Source organism: Monodelphis domestica, chromosome 3, assembly GCF_027887165.1.
Source record: "Monodelphis domestica isolate mMonDom1 chromosome 3, mMonDom1.pri, whole genome shotgun sequence".
In the NCBI taxonomy this organism is placed as follows: Eukaryota; Metazoa; Chordata; class Mammalia; order Didelphimorphia; family Didelphidae; genus Monodelphis; species Monodelphis domestica.
In genome coordinates, this window is record NC_077229.1 from 20977729 (window position 1) to 20999979 (window position 22251).

The 22251-nt window shown below is 40.1% G+C and overlaps 1 protein-coding gene across 1 annotated transcript in view; it reads left to right on the forward strand.

Annotated features, from left to right (window-relative positions):
* The window catches only part of LOC103092787 (myotubularin-related protein 3-like), a 93672-nt gene extending 74526 nt beyond the window's left edge, over positions 1-19146 (forward strand). The window contains exon 3 of the transcript XR_008917274.1: positions 18874-19146. The gene's annotated coding sequence lies outside the window, so the exon portion shown is untranslated. The remainder of the gene's footprint in view (positions 1-18873) is intronic.
* Positions 19147-22251: the final 3105 nt, after the last annotated feature.

Below are 22251 nucleotides of genomic sequence, written 5' to 3' on the forward strand. Positions count from 1 at the left end.
TCATTCTCTGGATTTAGGAGTTAGCAAGTTTCTTTCCTTGAAGATCTTTTTTTGAACAAAATTTCAAAATCTTGAATTTTTATTAAAATACAATCCCCCTTGAAGTGGGTGTTAAAAAAACATCCAGTTCAGATCAGGATGCAATGTTGAGTTATGGGGTTGTATGAGTCAATTATCAAAAGAAGAGAAAAACAACAAAAAACATAAGAAAAGGGGGGGGGGAATGGAAGGAAAGAAAAAATTCAAAATAGGCCCTTGTTTTGGTTTAATAAATTTCTAACAGGCCCTTGTATAGGTCCAATTTAAAATAGTTTCTATCACACAAGTCAGTAGGATAGAATGCAGTAATATTTCACTTACCCATTTGCAGCCAAGACTACAGGAAGTTGCCATACTATAAGAAGAAAAAGAAATAGAATTTTATTTTGATAGGGAAGTGTCATTCCCTGCTCTGATTTTTGTCATTCTCAGGGATATAGGGAACCAGGATTATAGTCAAACTTTGGTACTTGTCTGAGTACTTCACAAAGAGTGTAGATACAAGGAAGTCCTACAACTTAACATATGTCAAGCCTCGCAACCTAGAAACTCACACTAGTTTTTTTACCTGTGTGCTCTTTTTGGCACTATTCAGGTTAAGTCTGTGTTCCTCGTTTTTATCCCATTTCCTAGAATCAGACACAAACATTAATCACAGTCCCATAACATTTTATCAATAAATGGCAGGTTCCCAAAGTTTAAAGCTTTGGGGTATACATTAATATGTTATACACACACACACACACACACACACACATATATGTATATAACATATTACTGCAGAAAAAATAATTGTATGTACCTTTAGTACAAGAAATGAGAAAAAAAGGGGGGAATCAAATATTCTAATCAAAATAAAAGAAAAGCAATAATAAAAATAAGGGAGAGAGAAAAACTCATGAATTCAATGTGTTCTCAAAAAACAGCATCCACTTGTCAATGGATTATTATCTGCAATGCATGTGATAGGGCACAGTCAATCAGTCTCAACAGAAGATGCTCTCTTCACATGTGAGCAATGAATCCAAGAGTCCTTCTCTCCAATCTTTATAGATGTTGGAGTAGTTAACAACATTTGGAATGGCCCTTCCCAGGAAGGCTGAGTTACTCCAGTACGCTGGAAATTCTTAATATACACCTTGTCTCCTGGGTTCAGGTCATGAAGTGAAAAGTCTAGTGGTCTGGCTTGTACTGCAGCTCTGGATTCATGGAGTTCACACAGTTTGTGCTGTAATTCCCGTATATAGGAAGCAATAGTAGTATCTCGCCCTAATAGTGATATAAATGCAGGGGAGAAAGGTTTAGCCTGTATAGATGGATTCCCAAAAAGCATCTCAAATAGTGAGATGTGTTGGTCTCCTCTAGGCCTGCTTCTAAGATAAAATAGGGCCAGAGGGAGAATTTCAGGTCATTTAAAATGTGTCTCCGTGCATAATTTGCCAACCGTAGTTTTCTAAGTTCTTTGTTCATTCTTTCAACTTGGCCTGAGCTCTGGGGATGATATGGAAAATGGAATTCAGGAGTTATCCCCAAGCAAGAGTATATCTGATTTAGGACAGAATCAGTAAAATGACTTCCTCTTGTATATATTTGTGTAACATATGCCATCCCTCATAAAAGAGGAACCATCAGTAAATAAGACCAGATCTGGATTGTCTAAGGGAGTGTCCAAGAGATTATCTTGAGGCTTTTCTGACATGGACACTAGTGTTTCACAATTGTATAATGGTTCTTCTGAAGTTTGTAAATCTGGAATCAAGGTGGCAGGGGTAAGGTTTGTACAGCATTTCAAGGTAATGTTTTCTCTGTTTAACAAGGTTATTTCCTACCTTGTAATTCACTGATCCTAGAATGCCTGTGTTCTATGCCTTAGCAACAGTGCTTCTACCTCATGTGGGAACATAATTGTTAATGAGCATCCTAATACTAGATCAAGAGTTTTTGTCACTAGTAAGATTGTAGCAGCTACTCCTCTAATACATGGTGGTGCTCCTGATGCTACTGGGTCCAGTTGGGCAGAATAATAAGCAATTGGGTGCTGAGAAGGCCCCAAAGTCTGAGTTAAAACAGCTGAAGCTACCCTTCTTCACTTGTGTACATACAAAGTAAATGGCTTGTAATCTGGGATGCCTAGAGCAGGGGCAGACAGGATAGCCTGTTTTAGATATGATAGAGCTGACAGGTGTTCTGGCTCTAATTTGAGGGGTTCAGGGACCAAATCCCTTGTTAGTGCTATAAGTGGTTTAGTAATTTCCCCATAGCAAGGAATCCATTGTCTACAAAACCTTGTTGCTCCTAAAATTGCTCTAAACTGTTTCTTAGTGGTAGGAGCACTTAAATTTTTAATATTTTCCATTTGTTTTGGAGAAATAGAGTGGGCACCCACAGCCAGGATGAATCCCAAATATTTTACTAATAGTAATTTTTGAGAATTAAAGAAATCCTCTTTCCATGTAGACATATAAACATTTTGACCTTAATGAGTCCCTTAAATTTTCTCTTTTCTTATTTATTTTGGGGAGGGGGCTTCTCTTGTGTCTTATGTTTGGACTTCAAATTTTTTGTTTAGGTCTGGCTTATTCCTCAGGAATACTTGGAAACCTTCTAACTCATTGAATATCCATGTCCTGTGTGATCATGATTGTAGCTCCATGGCATTTGAATGGTTTCTTTCTGACAGATTGAAGTATTTTTTTTTCATGGCTTGGTCACTCTTGAATTTATTTATTAAGTTTAATTAATTTAGAATATTTTCCCATGGTTAAATGATTCATGTTCTCCCCCCCCCCCATAGCCAACAAGCTATTAATAAACTGCATTTTACATGTATCGTTGATCAAGACCTATTCTCATGTTATTAGCATTTTCAATAGAGTGATTGTTTAGAGTCTTCATCCTCAATCATATCCCCATCGAACCTTGTGATCAAGCAGTTGTTTTTCTTCTGTGTTTCTACTCCTACAGTTCTTTCTCTGGATGTGGATAGCTTCTTTTTCATAAGTCCCTCAGAATTGTCCTGGATCATTGCATTGCTGCTAGTAGAGAAGTCCATTACATTCAATTGTGTGTTTCTTGAATTTAGCTATTATATTCCTGGAAGTTGTCTTTTGAGGATTTCTTTCTGGAAGTGATCTGTGACTTCTTTCCATTTCAATTTTATTTTCTTGTTTGAGGATCTCTAGGCAGTTATCTTTGATAATTTCTTGTAATATGGTATGGAAGGTCTTTTTCCTTGATCATGGCTTTCACGTAATCCAATAATTCTCAAATTGTCTCTCCTAGATCTATTTTCTGCATTAGTTGTTTTTTCAATAAGATATTTCATATTTTTTCTCTATTTTTTTATTCCTTTGATTTTGCTTTATTGTTTGATTTCTTATGAAATCATTACTTTATATATAGTCAATTCTGATTTTTAGGGCCTGATTTTCCTCTGTCAGTTTGTGGTTCTCCTTTTTTAATCGGCCCATTTCTTCTTGCATTACTTTCCTTTCTCCTTGCATCATTTTCCTTTCTCCTTGCTTTACTTTCATTTCTCTTTCCCACTTTTCCTCTCCCTTTCTTAATCAGACAGCAGATGTAGGGTGAAGGGGTGTGGTTTACTCTTGACTTGTTCTTCTCTTCTTGCTACAGTCTCTTGGGTCTGCTCTGCACTCACCCTGGTGGCCCAGATATTTATTGCCTACCTTTTGGAGTTTTCTTTTCTTGACAGCTGTTCACTCTGTCTCTTGGTTGGTTCTTTTACTCCTCTATTCGTTCTGTGGTGATATTTCAATTTTGGTTTGGGAGGATCCTCATGGTGGAGTGGAACTGCTGAGGATTACTCTGCCATCTTGACTCTACCAGCATAAGTCATTCCCTTAATATTCCTGACCTTTTGTCCTTTCAGATAAATTTTGTTATAATTTTTTCTAGTTCTGTAAAATAGTTTTTTGGTAGTTTAATTTGTATGGCACTGATAAATAAACTAATTTAGGTAGGATTGTCATTTTCATTGCCCAGCCTGCCCTTAAGCAGGCTTAAACATTTTTCCAATTGTTTAGATATAACTTTATTTGTTTGAAAAATGTTTTGTAATTGTGTTAATGTGATTTCTGCGTTTGTCTTTGCAGATAGATTCCACCCAAATATTTTATATTGTCTTGAGTGATTTTAAATGGAGTCTTTCTTTCTAAGTCTAGCTTCTGAGTTTGTTGGAAATATATAGAGATGCTAAAGATTTAGGTGGGCTTATTTTGTATCCTGCAACTTTACTAAAGTTATTATTTCAACTAATTTTTCAGTTGACATTCTAAGATCCTTTAGAATACCATCATATCATCTGCAAAATATGATAATTTAGGGTCCTTATTGCCTACTTTCTTTCAATTTCTTTTTCGTCTTTAATTTTCTTCTTCCCTATTGCCTACTTTCTTTCAATTTCTTTTTCTTCTTTAATTGCTAAAGCTAGCATTTCTAGTACATTATTAAATTATAGTGGTGATAATGAGCTTCCTTGCTTCATCCCTGATGTGGGAAGGCTTCTAACTTATCCCCATTGTAGGTAAATCTGAATATACTGCTTCTTGATTTACTTATCACTGGATAATGATGTCAAAATTGTGATTCAGTAGTATCAATGTCAGAGAAACCTCGTGAAAATCTATTAGACACTGTTAGAAAATGCAGATCTTGTGTTTTGTACAGGCGATTCATCATTTATGAAAGATGGCATAGGGTCATACAGAGGCAGCTTTAGTGACAGAATTTTAAACTCTTTGGTCAGCCTCACTTCCATCAAATCTAAGTGCATAAGCTGCAGAATTGATAAAATTAAAACAAGCCTGTGTGATTGCAAGAGATGAAAAAGCTACAATCTATATCAATTCTAAATATGCCTTTGGGATATTTCATGCTGTGGGTACCCTCTGACTACAAAGAGATTTCTTAACATCATCAGGAAAAACAATTGCTAATGCACAAATTATAAATCAAGTTCTATCAGCCCTCCAATTGCTTGAAAGCTTGGCAGTAGTACGCTGCTCTGTTCACACAGGTGGAACTCATTTTGTATCAAGAGGGAATCACCAAGCAGATATTACTGCTAAATTAGCAGCTATAAAAGGCTCTGAATTGATTTTAAATTTAACAATCATAAATGAAGCAGATCTATCTATGGCATATAATGACAAAACATCAAGAAATTGAAGCAGAATTTTAAAGCCAAATAAATTAATGGTGTATGGGTGGCATCCGAAGGTAAACCAATACGGCCAAGAACAGTTTACCAACAAATTTGCCAATCAATGCATAAGAATGGTCATTTCAGAATGCAAGGCATTGTAGATTCAGTAAAGAAAACATTGATAGCTCCTGGCATAACAAACATCACATGCAAAGTCTGTGCAGCTTGTCCAATATGTCATGCATACAATCAACATGTATTTAGTATAAATATAATGTATATTTTGTATATAATGTTTTTGCAAAGTTTTGCTCACAGTAATTGTAAGTTGAATTTAAATTAATATCTTTAGGGGGCTTTCTGTAAGAGTATGGTTAGAAGTATGTTATCCTGTAACTGTAAATAATTGCAATTTATGTAGTGTGTAATTTGCATGTTTCAGGATTATTTGTTTTTTCTTGCTTTCTTCCTTTGCTTGCTTTTTCTCTTCATTTCTCCCTGTATCTAATATAGAATATAAGATAGTATAGTTTGAAATATCCATTAATGAGAATATTCTCCTAAAGGATCTCAGGGGGAAGGAGGGAATATGTTATAAGGAATTTTATTTTTCTTACTCTGGTTCTTTAAGAACAGAAGTCTTCTCAGTAGAACTCTGTCTCTTTAAGGGAAAACCATAAAAGAGAGAAAGAGAGTGCATTCTGGGCTCTATTTTGCTCTGGCTTCAGTCTGAGTTGGTTGGTTGCTGGTTCAGTTTTCTCTCTATCAGGAGAAACTGACAATGAAGATTTTAAAGTTTGATCTTATGATACTGAATTGGGAAGAAGTCAGTGACTGAGGGGTCTATTCTTTTCAGAACAGACCAAGCAGCTGGACTATCTATTCACTGTGACAGGCAGTTTGACCATTTTGAAATTGAGTGAACAGGAGCTCTGGGACTGTTCAGTTTTGGTTCTCTGTCAAGAGGTTTCTCTGACAATTGGCCTCTAGCAGTTTTGGATTTCAGTTAAGGTGTTAAGGAGGTTGAAAGAAGAAATACTTATTAATTTAACTTAGGAAAGTTAGATAGAATTTTAATCTCATTTTAGTGAGAGTAAGTTTAAGGAGGTCTGCTCTGTCAGACAAAAAGAAACTACAAAGAAAATAGATTTGGGGGCTTTTATGTAGATATTTTTAGTATACAACTAGGATTTTAGACATAATATAAGAATTTTAAGATATATTTCCCTGTTTTCCTACTCCTATTTCCTATCCCCACTCTTCTGATAATATATAATTGGTGGTGGTGTACCAAACTCCTTCCAGCATTCTATCTACTACCTAAAAATTAGTATTTATCCATAATAGCTTTATCAACCTCCAATATGATATTTATTAGCTGTAACACATAGTTTTAGATAGACACTACTTGTCATTTTAAGAAAAGGCCCATTCATTTCTATGCGTTCTATTTCATTTTTAATAATAAATGGGTGTTGTATTTTGTCAAAGGCTTTTTCTGGATCTATTGAGATAATCACATGATTTGTGTTAATTTTGTTTATTGTTATGGTTATTTATGCTAACAGTTTTCTGAATATTAAACTAGTCCTGCATTCCTTATGTAAATCCTATCTGGTCATAGTGTATGATCCTTGTGATATATCACTATAGTCCCCTTCCTAGAATTTGGTAGGACTCTTCTTTGCCCATTTCCCCAAATAGTGTATATAGTATTGGAATTCATCATTCTTTAAATGTTTGATAGAATTCACTTATAAATCTATCTGCAGATTTTTTCTTAGGGAGTTCATTGATGGCATGTTCAATTTCTTTTTCTGAGTTTTACTGTTTAAATATCCTATTTAATTATTTAAGTATTGTATTTCCTAATGATTGATTTACTTCCCTCTTCATTAATAATGAATTCATCCTTTTAATTTTTGATATTGGTATTTTTCCTTTCTTTTCTTAGTCATATGAACCAATTCTCTCTGTTTTTTCATAAAACTAACTTCTAGTCTTATTTAATAGGTCAATGATTCTCTTAATTACTCCTTTGATTTTTAGAATTTCCAATTTAGTCTTTGATTAAGATCTTCCATTTGTTATTTTTCTAGTTTGTTTAGTTATATGCATTATTTATGGATATGTTTTTCTCTCTTTTATTGATTTAAGCATTTATTATTTGTTTTTTTGCATTTGATTGTGGAGCTTTTACTCCCTAATACAGGGGTCCCCAAACTTTTTACACAGGGGGCCAGTTCACTGTCCCTCAGATGATTGGAGGGTTGATCTATAAAAAACTATGAACAAATCTGTATGCCACTGTCTGGAATAGTGGAGGCTGCAGCACTGGCTGTGATGGGCCTATCACACCTTGCCACACAAAGGATTATGTCACCACAAGTAGTACTGTACATGAGCAATGCTGCACTTTGTGGTGCCACCACACACAGTGCTCCTCTCACTGACCACCAATGAAAGAGGTTCCCCTTCCAGAAGTGCGGTGGGGGCTGGATAAATAGAATCAGGGGGCCACATGTGGCCAATGGACTGTAGTTTGGGGACCCTGCCCTAATACATGATCAGTTTTTTATATATACTATTTACTGCTGAAAAGAAGGTATATGTCTTCCTATTACCATTCAGTCATCTGAAGAGATTTATTAAATCTAACTTTTCTAAAATTTCATTCACTTCCTTTACTACTTTCTCATTTATTTTTTGGTTTGATTTATCCAGATCAGAAAGATGAAAATTCACATTCCTCACTAATATTGTTTTATTGTCTATTTCCTCCTGAACCTCATTTGATTTCTCCTTTAAAGATTTGCAGGCTATATCATTTGATGAATATACATTTAGTATGGATATTAATTCATTGTTTTATCAAGATGCAATTTCCTTCCTTATCTGATACGAAAAACTACAAATAATTTTTCAGTGCCCTCAAGACTGTCTATGGGCCATTAAAACCCACCACCACTCCCTTGCTATCCTCTGACGTTGACACTCTCATAAAAGATAAAAAAGGCATCAGCAACAGGTGGAAAGAACACTTCAGTCAGCTTCTCAACTGACCCTCTTCAGTCGACCAAAGCGCCCTTGACCAGATCCCCCAAAACCGCACCATTGAACACCTTGACATCCCTCCTTCAATAGAGGAAGTCCAAAAAGCCATTAAACAAATGAGTGCAGGCAAGGCACCTGTTAAAGACGGGATCCCAACCGAGGTGTACAAGGCCTTAAATGGAAAGGCGCTTCAGGCATTCCATATAGTGCTGACCAGCATATGGGAAGAGGAAGACATGCCCCCAGAACTCAGAGATGCCTTCATCGTAGCCCTATACAAGAACAAAGGCTCACGAGCAGCCTGTGACAACTACAGAGGCATCTCACTACTCTCCACTGCTGGAAAGATCCTCGCCTGTGTTATACTCAACAGACTCCTGTCATCTGTTTCAGAGCAGAACCTGCCTGAATCACAATGTGGCTTCCGACCAGATCACAGCACCATCGACATGGTCTTCACGGTGAGGCAAATGCAGGAAAAATGCCTTGAGCAGAACCTAAGTCTCTACATTGTCTTCATAGACCTGACAAAGGCATTCGACACAGTGAACAGGGACGCATTATGGGTGATCCTCAGCAAGCTCGGTTGCCCAGCAAAATTCGTCAAACTGATCCAGCTCTTCCATGTCGACATGATAGGGGAAGTCCTATCTGGTGGAGAGACTTCTGACCACTTCAACATCTCCAATGGCGTGAAACAAGGCTGTGTCCTCGCTCCGGTGCTATTCAACCTATTCTTCACCCAAGTATTACAACATGCTGTGATGGATCTAGACCTGGGCATCTACATCAAATATCAGCTGGATGGCTCACTATTCGACCTTCGCCGCCTGACTGCAAAAACAAAGACAACAGAGAGACTCATCCTGGAAGCTCTCTTTGCAGATGACTGTGCTCTCATGGCCCACCAAGAAAATCATCTTCAAACCATTGTGGACATGTTCTCCACTGCAACAAAACTGTTTGGCCTGACTATCAGCCTCAGCAAAACAGAGGTGCTGTTCCAACCCGCACCAGGGAGGCCAACTAACCAGCCATGCATTACAATCAATGGCACGCAGCATTCTAATGTCAACACTTTCAAGTACCTGGGCAGCATGATCGCCAATGAAGGGTCCCTAGACCACAAGACTAATGCCAGGATCCAAAAGGCCAGCCAGGCACTCGGGCAGCTGCACTGAAAAGTCCTCCAACACAGCAGTGTAAGCACTGCGACGAAGCTCAAAGTGTATAACGCAGTGGTCCTCAGCTCGCTCCTGTATGGTTCCGAGACATGGACACTGTACCGGAAGCACATGAAGCAGTTGGAGCAATTCCATCAACGCTCCCTCGGTCAATCATGAGGATATGATGGCAGGACCAAATCACCAATCAGGAAGTCCTCAACAGAGCCAACTCCACCAGCATCGAAGTCATGGTCCTCCAAACCCAGCTACGATGGTCTGGACACATCATCCACATGGACCCACAGCGAATATCAAGACAGGTATTCTATGGTGAACTGTCAGCTGGACTCAGGAAACAAGGCCAACCAAAGAAAAGATTCAAGGATCAGCTAAAGTCAAACTTGAAGTGGGCTGGCATTACACCAAAGCAACTAGAACTTGCTGCCTCTGACAGAAGCAGCTGGCGAACCCACATTAACCATGCTGCCACCACTTTTGAAGATGAGCGTCGTCGACGTCTTGCCACTGCACATGAATGCTGACACCAGGCCACAACCACACCTCCTGTAACAACTGGCATCCCATGCCCCGTGTGCCACAAACTGTGCGTCTCAGCCTTTGGACTTCAAAGCCACATGAAGGTACATCAATAGATGAAAACGCACAAAGACAATTGTCATTCTCGGTCACTGAGAGACTACCACTAATTCATTGTTTTATCAAGATGCAATTTCCTTCCTTGTCTATTTCATTTTATTTATTTTCACTTGATTTATTTTGATGACAAATTTCTACATACATTTTCCAAAGTTATGTGATTCATGTTGTCTCCTTCCCTTCTTTACTCCCCCATCCTGGAGTTCAAAAGCAATTCAGCCTGGGTTATACATGTATCATCACACAAAAATTATTTCCATATTATTCATTTTTGTAAGTGAATAATATTATAAGACCAAAACCCCAAATCATATACCCAAATAAACAAGAGATAAATCAAATTATTTCATCTGTATTTCTACTCCCAGAGTTCTTTCTCTGGAGCTGGATAGCATTCTTTTTTTATAAGTCCCTCAGAATTGTCCTGGATCATTGCATTGCTGTTGGTAGCAAAGTCCATCACATTTGATCATTCCACATTATTTTAGTTACTGTGTATAATATTCTCCTAGTTCTGCTCATTTCACTCTGTAATGGATCACATAGATCTTTCCAGTTCTTTTAGAAATCATTCTATTTGTCATTCCTCATATTACAATAGTATTCCATCACCATCATACACCACATTTTGTTCAGCCATTCCCCAATTGAAGGACATCCCTTTAGTTTCCAATTCTTTGCTACCACACAATGCACAGATATAAATATTTTTGTACCCTTATCTATTTTGTTGATATAGTTTTGCTTTAACTTTATCTGAGATCATGATTGCTAGCTACTCTTGCTTTTTGTAACTTCATCCAAAACGCAATAAATTCTGCTCCAGCCACTTACCTGTATTCTGTATGTGTCTCCCTGCCTCGGATGTGTTTCTTGTAAACAACATTTCATAGGAGTCTGTTTTTTTTATTCCACTCTGTTATCCATGTCCATTTTTGGGGTGTGTTCATCCCATTAACATCCATAGTTATGATTACCAACTGTGTATTCCTCTCCATCTTATCTTTACTTTTAGATCCTGCTCTTTCTCTCCCCTTTCATTCTGTCCCTCCTCCCAAGTATTTTGCTTTTCAGAACCCCTTAATTTCACCTCACTTTTATTATATCCATACTTGTCTTATTCCCTTTCTAGTGCCCAGTAAGTTAAAATAGGATTCTGCAAGCAAATTAGTATGGTTATTATTCTGTTTCCAAACAAATTCTGATTAGAATAAAGTTTAAGCATTGCCTGTCATCATCTTCATCTTCCCCTCTGCTGTAATGGGTTTTTTGTAACTCTTTGGGTGAGATAATTTACCCTGTTCTAATTCCTTTTTCTCACAATGCAACCCTCTTTTTCACCTTTTATATATTATATATTTATATATTATGTATTTTCACCTTTTATATATATGTATATATATAGTATATTATGCCATCCTTCAATTTATTCTCAACCCTCTATCTATGTATACTCTTTCTAACTGCTTTAATAGTGTTTAAAATTTTGAGGTAAAAATATCATCTTTCCATGTAGAAATAGAAACAATTTGACCTCATTGAATCCCCTGAAATTTTATTTTTTATTTACCTTTTTATGTTTTATGTTTCTTGTAAGTCTTGTATTTGGACACAAAATTTTCTGTTTACAAGTATGGTCTTTTCATCAGGATGAACATATTCCTCCTGAAACAATATACTCAGTGTGGCTGGGTAAGTGATTTTTGGCTATAAACCTATTTCCTTTATCTTCCAGAATATCATATTCCAAAGCTTCTGATTCTTTAATGTAGAAGCTGTTAAGTCCAATGTAATCCTGTGGCAGTTAAAATGGTTGGGTGTCATAAACTGTAGTGATTAAAATGGGGAAGACTTAAATTGTTGTAGATAAAAGAGTGGATGAGTAAGTTGTGACCGCAGGAAATATTTTGTGTTTATATATTTTGTTTTTAAATAATTTTTTATTTTTTATTTTATTTTAATATCTTATTTTAAATAATTTGTTTTTAAATCAAATATAAGGTGGTCACCAGGGAAATATTCCCAATTATGAAATATACCCAAGTCAGCTGGGTTTTATAGAGATTTTAATTAATACAAATGAGGAATTAAAGAAAAGGAGAGAAAGAGAGAAAAAGGGAAATAATGAGAAAAGGATAAGCCGGCCCTGGCCAGTCCTGGCCAACCCAGGCCTAAGCCCTAAGAGAAAAGATCAGTCAGTCCTTAATCACTCACCACAAGATCTGTCCAAGCAAGGATTCTAGTGACACCAGGCCAGCTCCATCTCAGCTGACTTCACCAGTTCAATCCTCAATCTGTAATGTCCCCGAGAGAGTCTCGAGAGAGACCCTTCAAGGTAACCTTTCCCAGCTGACTGTTTCCAGAGAGAGCTTTTCATCTCCTTTTAAAGGGCATTTTCTCCTATGTCACCTCCCCTAAGTCCTTATATCTACCAATCACAGTAGACGTTTAAAGGACAGACCATTCTTAGTTCACACCTGAGTAGACTAATCTTTTGAGTAATTTACACCAGGAAAGCTCTGAGTAAGTTTCCACTTCTTTGCTCCTTGTAAGTTCACAAGTTGCCTGACCTTTATAGGTACTTAGCACCCCTTTGTATTAGTTCTAAAAATAGGCATGGCTTAAGTATGGCTTTAAGTCCTTTTCATTGTTCAGCAAGGAGTTTTCTCCCCTAAAGCAGGCTTAAGTACAGGTGGAGTAGAGGTCTTCATTTCTGATCTAAGTAGAGTTCACTGCCCAAATGGGGAATGGTCTTAATCCAAATCTTATGAAGTAGGGTCTGGGAATTTTTAAGATTCACAATTTGAGAAATTTCAAGATTCACAATCCTGACTTTGTCTCCATGATATTTGAATTCTTTCTTTCTGGCTACTTGCAGTATATTCTCCTTGGCCTGAGAGCTTTTGAATTTGGCTCAATATTTCTGGATTTTCAGTAAGTTGTCAGTGGATTCCTTCAATTTCAGTAGTATTTTCATTTTCAGTTTTGAGTAGTGATTTACTCTCTTGTTCAAGAATATCAGGGTAATTTTCTTTTATAAATTCTTGTAATATGAAGTCTAGGCTTTTTTTTAAAATCAGGGCTTTCACATAGATCAAGAATTCTTAAGTTACCTCTCCTGGATATATTTTCCAGGTCAGCTATTTTTTCAATGAGATATTTCATAGTTTCTTTTATTTTTTCATTCTTTTGATTTTGTTTTTATTGATTCTTGATGTCTTGTGAAGTCATTGGCTTCTACTTTCCCCATTCCAATTTTTAAGGCATTATTTTCTTCTGTGAGCTTTTAAACTTGTTTTCCATTTGGTCAATTCTACTTCTTAAGAAACTTTTTTCTTCATTGAATTTTTGCACATTTTCCACTTTTAATGTGTTATTTTCTTCATGCATTCCTTTAATTTTCTTCCTCATTTTCCCTCTGCCTCTTTTATTTCATTTTAAGATTCATTTTTGAGCACGTCCAGAGCTTGAGACCAACTTCCATTTTTTTTTTAATTTTGCATGTAGCTACTTTGATTGCAGTATTCTCTTCTGATTCTGGGTCTTGCTCTTCTTTGTTTCCAAAATAATTTCCTTTCCTTACGTTTAAAAATTTTTTTTTGATGTATGCTCATTTTCCTAACTTTCTTCTTGACTTTTATATTTATCTTAAATGTGGACTCTCTTCTGAGGCTAGAGAGGGTACTTTCGTATATTTTATTTTTTCTTTGCTGCCATCAAAAGGAATTCTTTATTCTTTTTTTTTAATTAATGGAGGACCTGGAGGTCTTCTTACCTTATCTTCTTACCTATCTTCTTACAGAGATGTGTATGAATTAACAAGCTCACAGTGACCGGAAGTAGAAACCATAGAGACAGGAAGGAGGAAACATAGAGACAGGAAGTGAGGTATAAAAGGGGTATAAAGGGGACAGCTGGGTAGCTCAGTGGATTGAGAGCCAGACCTAGAGACGGGAGGTCCTGGGTTCAAATCTGGCCTCAGACACTTCCCAGCTGTGTGACCTTGGGCAAGTCACTTGACCCCCATTGCCTAGCCCTTACCACTCTTCTGCCTTGGAGCCAATACATAGTATTGATTCCAAGATGGAAGGTAATGGTTTAAAAAAAAAAAGCTTGTAAAATGCATTTATATGTTCTCCTCGGGTCATGTTTTACTTAAAAATGCTGGACCGCTAGTTAGTGTAGACATGATCAGCTGAGATGGTTATGGCTCCTCCATCTCCTTTCTCTAGAAAAACACAATATTCCAGTGTTCAAAAACAATAACAGTTAGTGGGGGAAATGAGCTGCTTCTAAAAGAAAAGCTCACCTCAGTGGGCCAAAACATCTGGATGAAATTTGAAAAAAACTTTATTGCCTACGTTTTTCACTCTCCAGCCCAGATTTTTAGTGTTTCATAGACATAGCATCAAAATTGCCAGTTGATGCTTTTGGAGAGTGCTGAGCTCACAACCCACTCTCTGAAGGGACTTATTTGGAGACACTTTGGGCTCAATGTAACATGAAGTTTGACCAATTTTGCTTTTAAATGAGGATGTGATCTTAACAACTTGACTGGTCTTTCATTTATGGAACTTCTGGTATCAGAAGACTCTCTCCACGTTCCCTTGTTATCTCTTCAAGTTCAAAAGCTGAGAACTTTCCAAGAACACCAGGAACCTCTTCCTCCTGATGGGTTTACATTTTGGTTAGGATTTCGGCTATTGCCAATCAGAGTACCCAACTATCGGCCTCCGACAACTGCCTCAAAGGAAGGCTATACCCATTGCAGATATGAACCCCGTTCCCTGAAATAGCTTTCCCATCCTCCCCAAATTCCAAATTGTCTTCATCTGGAAGGCACATTTAGCCTTTCACTGAATCCAAGAAGTGACTGGACTTTTGTTTCATATCAAGCCAAAACATTCCAAGAATATTCCACCACATTCCTTGGAGGGCCAAAGAACCATTGCGGTGCCCTTTGTCCAAAATGCATTTCCCTTGGAAGCTGCCTACTCGTGGGAGTCTGTGACAAAGAGAGCAGGCCCTCCCTTGGCCATCCCTTGGACCAGGTGGGTCTGAAGAGTTTTTTCAGACGTCTACAACGTCTCTACTGAGGCTCGAGCAGTAGGTGTTGGAGCACATTTCATAAAGTCTCTGATGACCTCATAAGCAGAGAGGAACCAGGCCTGTCATTTTGGGCAAAGCCTAAATATAAGCCTACTTTCTATTTATGTAGTGTCTTTTTTCCAAGGAACTCCAACCTCTTTGCAGACATTATGTCATTAATCCTCAAAACATCCCTGTGAGGTACATGGCAAATATTATGATCCCCATGTTTTACGGTGGTGGAAACTTAGACAGAGAGAGTGAAGGGCTTGCTCACGATCACCCAGCAAGTCAGGGATGGACTCCCCTGATTCTCCATTGAAGCAGCATACCAGCTCCTTCTGCAGAGGAGAGGAGCCAGACTTTCTGCAGCATATTAATTGCTTCTTGGGTGGGATCTGGGAGGATAAATTTCAGTTTGGCCTGAAATGCCTCTTTTCAGCATCACTAGAATGTAAGCACCCGCATATTTGACGGCTTTTTTCCCCTTCCCAAATCTAAGGTAAACATTCTCAAACAAACGTTTCCCTCAACTGAGCATAATTGCCCTCCTGCCTACCAAAGGCACATCAGAAAGTGAGGCTGCAGTTTTGACGTGGAACAGAGAAAAGGTCCAATAGCAAGGCCGCCTCCCCCCCTTTCACCAGCTTATTCTCTTAATCGGAGCATGAAAATATCTGGGGGAAACGAGCAACACTGAAGAGAGTGTTTGGGGCCTAATGAACGTCCCTAGATTGGTTTTGTCTAATGGTAATAACGTCCCACTTCAGCGTTCAGCCATACGGATTCCTGCTTTGGTTGGTAGACGAGGACCGTCAGTGCAGTATGTGCTGTTGTAGCCCAGCTAGTATCGGCCACCCTCTTCCTTAAGGCTCCAGAAGGCAGCAGAGTCAGAGCCTGGACTCCAACTTCCCACCCCTGCGCGCCCATCCATAGAAATCTCCTAGAAGGGAACCCCTCCAAGAACCCAGCTCAGGGGGCCGTGTTTATCATCGGTCCTATTCTACAGTGAGGAGAGCCAAGTCTGGAGAGGGCGGGTGACACTTGGCCAACATCACATCGGTAGTCAGCAGATCCAACCTGGGTCCTTTGATTCGGAGGCCTGGTGATGTTTTTAAATGTATAAAAAAATTTCAGAGGATTACAAAGGAAATTAATTCTATTGAAATGCAGTCATTAATATAATTTAAAACACGAGTTCCTGGTCCTCAAATTAAGAACTCCTGTAAACAAAGGCCCACCTTTAAAAATGGTATTTAATCAATTATATAAAGAAACAATTTTTGACAATTTTGTTTTCTGAGGTTTTAGCATCCAGAATTTTTCCCTTCTATCCTCCCACCCCCACCCCAACATGAAATATTCTGATATCAGTTCTTTCACCCAATGTATGTTTCCATATTGTTCATGTTGTGATAGAAGACACATATGACACATGCTAGAAAAATCTCATGAAGGAGATAAAGTGGAAAATAACATACTTTGATCCTCAGACTCCAGCAGTTCCTTCTTTGGCACTAGATGCCACTTTCATCGTGAGTCCCTTGTGGTTATCCAAGAAACTTCCTTTGCGGATAATCATTGCAATGACTTTTCAACTTAAATCTCCTTCACACACAAGTGTCTTTGTGCACACTCATATATCCATAGATGAAAACGCACAAAGATAATCGTCACTCTTGGTTACCGAGAGACTACTACTACTACTACTACTACTACTACTACTACTACTACCTTCACAGTTGATGATCACATATTTCGGTTACTGAATACTTTGTAATCCTGGTTCTGCTCACTTCACTTTGCATTAGTTCATAGAAATCTTTTCAGGTTCTCCTGATCTCAACTTTTTATCACTTCTTATGGCACAATAATGTTCCATTCCAACCATATGCCATGCCTTGTTTAGCCATTCCCTAGTTGATGGAAATCTCTTCACTTTCCATTTCCTTGCCATTACAAAAAGGTTGCTAAAAATATTTTGGTACAAGTGGGTCTTTCTTCCTCATCTCTGATCTCCTTGGAATAGAGATCCAGTAGTGGTGTTGTCGGATCAAAGAGTATTCATAGTTTTGTCACCCTTTGAGTCTGGTACTATATTGCTTTCCAGGATGGTTGTACTAGTTTACAGCTCCACTTACAGGGTATTCGTTTCCCAATTTTCCCACATCCCCTCCAATATTTATCTTTTTCCTTTAAGGCCATGTTAGCTAATTTGATAGGTGTGAGGTGGCACCCCAGATTTGTTTTTCCATTTTTCTAATCATAGTTATTTGGAGCATTCTTTCATCTGACTATGCATGGTTTTAATTTCTTCCTCTGAAAACTGCCTGTTTATATCCTTTGACAATTTTTCAATTGAAGAATGCTTTGTTTTCTTATAAATTGGACTCCGTTCTCTATATATTTGAGAAATGAGCCTTCCTATATGTTTGTAGAAAACCTATCAAATTTAACATAATCAAAATTATCCATTTAATTTTTTGTAATGTTCTCTATGTCTCGTTTGGCCAAAAATTCTTCCCTCATGCTTAAGTCTGGCAGGTAAACTTTTTCATGTTCCCCTAATATATTGATGGTATCACCCTTATTTCTAGATCTAGTACCCACGTGGGCTTTATCCTGGTTATGGTGTAAGATGTCTCTGCGCCGCTGGCTGCAGAGACTCGGCTCTGGTCCTTGGGTCTGGCGCCTCTCCTGCTCCAGTCTAGGGATCGGTGAGGAGCCTCCCGCAGCCGCCTGTTTCCTGAAGGAGCTGCCCCGGAGGCGGCAGGTTTGGAGGGGAAGGTGGCGAGAGAGCCGTGGCCCCAGAGCCTCGCGGCCGGCCTGCGCGGGGACCGCCTCACTAGCTCCATCCTTCTGCTCGCTCGCGACTCCGGGGGTGGCGGTTCTTTCGGTGGGGTTCACGTGAGCACAGCCAGAGTCACGCAGTGTGTGCAGATGTCTACTGAGACAGGACTGTGCGCATGGAGAAAACCATTAATGGGTGGCCTTAATCCCCGCTATTCTTGCCTTCACGACTTAACCTGCCAGTGGGGTCCCTCGGGGTCCCAAGCCTTAGTTCCTCCCCCCTTGGAGGCTGTCACCGAGGAGGGGAGGAGCTGGCCAGCGTGGCCGGTGCTGCCCTGAGGCCTCTGGGAACACAGCTGCGCCCTCTCTTCCCCTGCTTAGCCCACCCTGACATCCCCAGGAGATGCCTCTGCTTCAGGGTTACCGTGGCCCAGAAGCTCACCTCAAACGCCACCCACGTGTTTGCGGGGGGCTCACAGAGGTCAGCAGCCCCGAAACCAGTGCGGCTTGGCCCCAGCTCCCCTCCTTGACCTTGCCCCTTCCTCGCTCCCCACCACTTCCGTAGCTGTTTCCCAACAGACAGAGCTCAGTCCCCGCCTCCGAAAGCAACGCGGATCCGAATTGCTTGGCTTGCTGCAGCAGAGATTTTCTCTGAAGCCAGCTGGGAGCAGGTGGATAAACAGGCCACAGAGGGGCAGACTCACTCCCTGTGCTGCGGCTAACCATCGAGCTCCACTAGGGCGCGACCACCTGGCACAGCAGGGTTGGGCCTTCAGCTGCCGGCTCTCTATGTGCCAGGCACTAACCGGCTGGAGGAGGCAGTAGAGAGCTCTTGGTTATTTCTTTTCTCTGAGGGGAAGTTGGTGGAGATGGTTTGGACGCCTTTCCTTTACTGATAAGTCTGAATCTCTCAAGTCAGGGCCGAAGGAGCCAGCGTGAACCCTTGTTCTCCTCTGCCAAATGTTTGCCAGCATCCCCTTTGGTGAAGATTTCTCTGGAATGGGAGATGACTAGTCCCCAGACCCTAATAAATATGCCAACAGAGATCCCCAGAGCCAGGAAGCTGCTACTGCACACTTGGAAATTCCATCAGTTCCAGAGACTCTGCTAGCCTCTGGATTTACCCATCAGCCCTAAGGCTACCTGATTAGCCCCTAGACTATTCCACTAGCTAATAGGCTATTATACCATCATGCACCTCTCCTTTAAATAAAATTCTTTTCTTACTTCTCAATTGAATAGTTTGACTCTCCCTTTCTGGGGGCCAGACAGTGCTACAGACTTGGGTAAGCTTCCCCTACAACACAGCCACCTTCCTCCCTCCCCTTCTTTGTAGTCTGAAGAGAGAGGCAGAGTCAAGATGGTGGCCTATAAGGAGAAGTTCAGACCTCTGAATACCCTTCCTTACCGATCACAAACTGAATGCTCCTAGGGGACTGAAAAGCAAACCTAACAACAAGACAGAGCCAAGGAACCCTCCTGCCAGACTCAATTCAAAAGGTACACCCCCCAAAAAAAGCCAGAATTCAAGAACACTCAGGTTTAAGGGGAAGGCAGAAGGAAGGTCCCAGGACCCCTCCCCACCCACCCACCTAGAGCAATGAGACTCCAGCAGCAGCAGGAATCTCTGGGCCAGCAAAGGTGCTGTTCTGGAGGGTGTACCTTGTGGGCAGGGCTGTGCCAAGCTTAAAGCATCGAACACAGACAGCAGGGAAGGAGCTAGAGAGGGAGCATAGAGCTGGCAGCCTGGCCAGAGGTGTGGAGATCCTCCATATTTGCTCCAGCCTTCCAGGAGGTGTTTGTCTCAGAGCACACTGAGCCCAACCCAGCTGAACTTAATCCCATCAAAAGTCTTCAGAACCCAGGAAGCCCAGGCTCCACACACCTCCCTCATTGACTGCTGGACTTTAATCCAATCAAAAGCCTCCAGAGGACAGGGAAGCTGAAACCCCCAACAACCCCCCCCCGAAACTGCACTGAGAGGTCTGTTAAAACTCCAAGAGGGGAGATTGACAGAAGTCCCCAAAACAAAACAAAAAAAAATGAGAGGAGCAAGAGCACAGACAAATACGGGGAGCAAAGAAGGGGTGAATATGAGCAAACAACAGAAAAAGAAGAAAGAAATTGCAATAGACAGCTTCTATACAGTGAACAGAACAGAGGGGGAGGGATCAGCAAACGATAAATCAGAAATCCCAGCAAATTTGGATACAGACTGTGGAAGAACTCAAAATGCAATTCAAAATACAATTGAGAGAGGCTGAATACAATTGGGAAAAGAACTTAAAAACTAATATAAGTCATCTGGAAACAGAGGTACTTGAACTAAAACGAGAAAATAATGTCTTGAAAGCCAAAATCAAGCGGCTGGAAAATGAGGCAAAGGAGATGAAAGATGAAGGAAAGAATATGAAAGATGAGGCAAAGGAGATGAAAGATGGGGTAAAGAGGATGAAAGATGACCTCCATAGAAAACCAGACCAGAAAGAGAAGGAGGACCAAAAAGCCAGGGGTTAAATCCAGTCTTTAAGAACCAAAATACAACAACTAGAACTAAGTGACCTCACAAGGCAGCAGGACACTATAAAACAGTGGTTCTCAACCTTTCTAATGCCATGACCCCACAATACAGTTCCTCATGTTGCAGTGACCCCAAACCAAAAAATTATTTTGGTGGCTACTTCAAAACTGTAATTTTGCTACAGTTATGATTTGGGATGTAAATACCTAGTATGCATTATGTATTCTCATTGCTACAAATTGAGAGGTTGAGAACCACTGCTATAAAACAAAACCAAAAGAATGAAAAAATTAAGGAAAATATGAAGCATCTCATTCACAAAACAGAGGATTTAGAAAATCGTTTGAGGAGAGGCAATTTAAGAATCATTGGTCTACCAGAAGACCATGACAAAAGAAAAAGCCTGGACACAATACTACAGGAAATTATTCAAGAAAATTGCCCCAATATTCTTTGTAGTCTGCAGTGACTTTCTACTTTGTATTGGCTTTGTAGCCCAGGGCCCCCTCCAAAACTCCTGTTGTCAGGAGAGTCTGGGGCTGGCTTCCCATCCCCTTTCCTTCCCTGGAGGGGCAGAAGAAACAGAGCTTCTTTTTGGAATGGGCTTGATGTGGGCATCTTTACCTCAGCCCCTGTAGCCCTTCTTTCTCTGCTTGATGGTTTGGAGGCCTCTTCCTGGAGACATTGTGTCTTTCTGAGTTTCTGGGCTTCAGCCTCCTGTTCTTTGCCTCTGTTTTTGATCATGCTGCTGCTGCCTTGGGTGGGGGGGGGATGCTTCCCCTTCCAAACCCATGAAACTAGCTCAAAGAAAAGAAGAAAGGACCTTGGGTTTCCTGCCAATGACCTCAGGACATTCCTGTCCCACCTGGGCCTTTGTCCCTCTTAGCTACTGATTAAAGACACATCAATAGAGTCTCTTAAACAGTGGAAGAAACTTAGAACTTGGAATGGCAAGGAGGCAAAAGGCCCTTAGTCAACCGACATTAGTATTTGTGCTCCTCTTCTATAAGAAATACTGGACAAAGCCTAGGCTGGCAGAGGGGAGCCAGGACTTTAGAGCAGAGTGTTAGGGGTGGGCTTGGCCCTCAGAATCAAGTATGAAGGGGAACCTGAAACCCCACAAGGGAATGATGTGGCAGAAGTCACTTGGCCATTTAGAGGCTGAGCTGAGACACCTGGCCAGCTCTCCTGAGGTCAGCACAGGATTCTTCCCACCATGCCTCATATGTCCCCTGTGACTTTCTTTCTTGCCCTTTTCTACTATTTCAGATTCCTTTATCACTCAGTTTGGCCTGATAGATCTGAGCTTGAGGCTTCCCAGGACTAGAGAGTAGAGACTCTCAGGAGCTGGGGGGTTTTCCCTCTGGGATTATCATCCTTTAAAGATCTAAGGGTGAAGTCAGTCCGTGACTGGCTTGACAAACTTGGTTGGCATAATCCAAAGAGTGGGAGCAGCTGCTGGTGGATTTCAGAAACCTAATGGTTTCTTTGATGAGCAAGGTTAAGTTCTGTAAGAAAATATTCTTCTTACAGATATTCACCACAGGTGAAAGTGAAAGAGACACAGACAGGCACCTCAAGATTTATGGTACTTGAGGTTACAGAGAACCTTCTCCCCTAAAAACCCTTACTTCCTTCGAGGTCCCCTCACCCTTATAAAGATTATCTGGCTGCATTTATTTAACTAACAATGAATTTAGTAACAAGTTCAAACTGGGAAGGTATCGTGGTAGAGGGAATAGGGATTGCCCTATACCTTGTCACAGTTTGGG